The sequence below is a fragment of the Phodopus roborovskii genome, unplaced genomic scaffold (genome assembly GCF_943737965.1).
Source record: "Phodopus roborovskii unplaced genomic scaffold, PHOROB, whole genome shotgun sequence".
NCBI lineage: Eukaryota > Metazoa > Chordata > Mammalia > Rodentia > Cricetidae > Phodopus > Phodopus roborovskii.
In genome coordinates, this window is record NW_026126269.1 from 86,893 (window position 1) to 91,097 (window position 4,205).

The following is a 4,205-nucleotide window of genomic DNA, read 5'->3' on the forward strand; positions in this document are numbered from 1 at the left end:
GCAGAATACAAGATAAACTCAAAAAAATCAGAAGCCTTACTTTATTTAGATGACAAAGAGGCCGAGAAAGAAATAAGAGAAAAATCACCCTTTAAAATTGCCACAAACAACATAAAGTATCTTGTGGTAATGCTTACCAAACAAGTGAAAGACCTATATAATAAGAAATTTGTTGCTCTAAAGAAAGAAATTAAAGAAGATACCAGAAAATGGAAAGATCTCCCATGTTCTTGGATAGGTAGGATACATACAGTAAAAATGGCAATCTTGCCAAAAGCAATCTCCAGATTCAATGCAATTCACAATAAAATCCCACCACAATTCTTAACGGACCTTGAAAGGATACTAATCAACTTTATACTGAAAAACAAAAGACCCAGGATAGCTACAACAACACTGTAAAATAAAAGTTTTCAGGAGGCATCACCATCCCTGACTTTAAGCTCTACTCCAGAGAGCTGTATTTCTTAAAACAGCCTGAGATTGGCACAAAAATAGACAGGTAGACAAATGGAATCGAATTGAAAATCCTGATATAAACCCACATACCTATGAACACCAAATTTTTGACCAAACAGCTAAAAGAAAACAATGGGACAAGGAAAGCACCTTTAACAAATGCTGCTGGCACAATTGGATGATGGTTTGTAGAACACTGCAAATAGACCCATGTTTGTCACCATGCACAAAACTCAAGTCCAAATGGATCAAAGACCTCAACATCAATCCAGCCACACTGAACCTCGTAGAAGAGAAAGTAGGAGGTACCCTTGAACAAATTGGTATAGGAGACCACTTCCTGAACATAACTCAAAGAGCAGAGACACTGAGGTCAACAATTAATAAATGGGACCTCTTCAAACTTAGAAGCTTCTGTAAGGCAAAGGACACAGTGGACAAGACCAAATGGCAGTCCACAGATTGGGAAAAGATTTTCACCAATCCTACATAAGACAACGGGCTAATTTCCAAGAAACTAGTGAAGAAAACACCAAATAACCCTATTAAAAATGGGGTACAAAACTGAAAAAATAATTCTCAACAGAGGAACTATTATAAAAGGTGTATTCTAAGAGATTCATATAAAGTCCCACACATAGGGGGAAGGGACAAGTCCCCCAGAGCACTTGGAATGTGGGGGGCAGTGAATGGAGAGTGAAGTAGGAGAAAGAGTAGAGAGGAGAGGAAAGCATGTGCGACTAGGAACACTGAGTGTGGGTAATAATAGAAGACAGGAGAGAGAGAGAGAGAGAGAGAGAGAGAGAGAGAGAGAGAGAGAGAGAGAGAGAGAGAGAGCATAAAAGAGGGAGCCATTATTGGTTTGAAGAGAAAACTGAACCTAAAGAAAGGTCTAGAGACCTACAAGATTATTGCCAACTACAATTTGTACAAAGTCTACCATAAATGCCCTTCCTGGATATTGAGATCAACAACTAACTTATCCACCATCATGGAGCCCTCATCTAGTACCTGTCGGAAACAGAAGCAAACATGCATACATAAACACTGAGTTGAACTAGAATCTATATGCATAAGGAGAGGACAAGACTAGGATGCAGAAACACATAGAGACAGATGATCTGAACAAGGAGGAGCAAAAGGCCCCCAGACTGATAGCTGGGAATCCAGCATCAGACTGACAGAGGCCCCTCTGAATATGAGTCTCAACCAGAAGGACTGAGCAGTCTAAGGGACCTCAGATGGTGGAACCAGGATATATTCCTTGTGCACAAAAGGACCTTGGGGACACACCCTCCATGGAAGGATATTCCCTTAACCTAGAGACAGGAGAGAAGTCCTAGTCTCTACCTTAACTGACTTAACAGATTTACATGAACCCACCTGGATGGCATTGCCCTACATGTGGAATTGACATGGGGTAATGGATGGGAGATTGGTCAGGGTGCATGTGAGGGTGCAGAGAGTATAAGAGGGAGTGAGGGAGGGAGGGTTTGAGGGAGAAGGAACTGGGAGTGACATGCAAAATAAAAAAATAATTAAATATAAAAAATTATTGCTACTATGTCCTTTTTGAAATGTTTGTGTGTGGGAATGTATTTGTGATTTTTGAACTATTATGAAACAATTGTTTCTGTGCCTGTTTGTATTTTGCTATCTAAATACAAAGTTTAGACAGGATTTTAATTTGAAACAAAAAGGTGCTAGTTTTACTAGACTTCCCCTCAGGCAGACTTGCCTAAAATACAAAATGAGATGTTGGATTTATGCTTCTTCTTCTTATTGATTTAGGTCTGGTGTTCTTACGTGATAGTTGTCTAAACCAAGGGTGACAAAAAGTTTGATTACAGACTTTAGGAGAGAGAATCTGAATATAGTTTAAAATATTTCATTAAATATTGTTTTCCATTGATGTGAAGAGACATCATGATCACAGCCACAAAGAAAAGCATTTAACTTGTCTTAACTGTTTCAGAGAGTTAGTCCATTACTTTCATGGAGAAGTAGCTAAGAGTTCTACACTGGATTACAAAGCAGCAGAAAGAGAAGGCTAAACCAGGCATGAGCTTTTGACACCTTAAATTCGACCCCTCAATGACACACTTCCCCAATAAGGCCATGCCTACTCCATCTAAGCCACACTTCCCAATCCGTCTCAAGTAGAGCTACTCCATCATGAGTAAACTTTTAAATATATGAGTCTATGGGGCCATTCTTATTATGCAAACCACCACAAATGCCCAGCAATGTTTATAATTGCTTTTGCTAAGAGAACTGAAGTCTAAAAATAAATATTAACTTTCGGCCAGGTGGTGCTGTCACACACCTTTAATCCCAGCGTGTGGGAAGCAGAGGAAGGCATATATTTAGGAGTTACAGGCCAGCCTGGTCTACAATAAGTTCCAGGACAGCCAGGGCTACAAAAAGAAACCCTGTCTTACACAGTCAAAAGAAAAAAAACCCAAAAGATTAATTTTTGGAATGACCTGTATGTTGGGAAACTTTTGCCTTAGTCCATTTAAAATGTAAACACATTTGTCAGTGTTAAGATGGCTTAATTTTTGTTTTTTAATAGTTGCTAAGAAATAATACATTATCTTTTAAATATAATCATAAACTCGTGTATTTTAATATATAAATATGTTGCTAGGACATCAGGGTTTCCTCTTATGGGTTGTTAGTCTTGATAATATGGGAATTTGGAAACAGAACTCAGAAGAAATTTTGAGGACTATTAAGTTTGAGAGGAGGGTAAGGTAGGCATAAACCTTCATGAAGGATGGGACTCTTCAGACACTGAGGGAAAATGCCCGACATCAGGGTTGGCATGTTTTGGATTTGGTAAGTATCATGCACGATGGAGGAAAGGAAAGTTATGTGTGTAAGAAATATATATATATATATATATATATATATATATATATATATTTATATATATCTCAAAAGTGGCTAACCTGCCAAGTGCCAATATTCCACAATTCTCCCCCAACTGGTAAACCTTCTGTTTATAAAAAAAAAAAGCCCTCCTGCATTACAGAACTTTGCTGTTTTGGAGTGGTAGGTTTCTTTCCTTCATTTTCCATTGAACAATTCTTTTGAAACTAGTCAGCAATGGAAGAATGTGAGGTCAGACTCCATCCAGCGAGGAAAAGACACATCACTTGTGTTAGAATAAAGCTGTGAACTTCTTCCCAGAACTGCTTGCTACCCTAGTCTAGGTTCTGATGTACCCTGTTGAGAAAAGTAATTCCCTCGTTGAGCTAATTTTGCTTTCTGTGCAATGTCAAGATTTTTCTTTCTTTATAGTCTTTATTTCTAACAGATTTTTTTTATGGTTTTGGTTGTTATTTATTTTTAAGTTCAGGAATCAGAAAAGGCAAGCAAGCCTAAAAATAAAGATCTGGAGATAACTGCATTAACAGAGGAGAGTATAGTATAGAATGCTATATTTGTGGAAGATTTAGTCTTCAACCAGCACAGGAGACTGAACTCAGGCTGTATTCTTTTGACATCAACAAGATGGAGTGGCCTGTGCCAGTCTTTCCACAAGTAACTAAAAGCCAACAAATTATTCAGAAATGTTTTCTCTATGTGGGAACCTAATGCTAATTGAATGCATTCTGAGTTTAATTCCTACATGTAGTCTACTTATGATATTTGTCTAATATCCTGTCATATTTCATTTCCAAACTGAGGAATTAAACCGAGTGAGGAAATGTCACTGGACTGTCTGGTGGAATGAATAT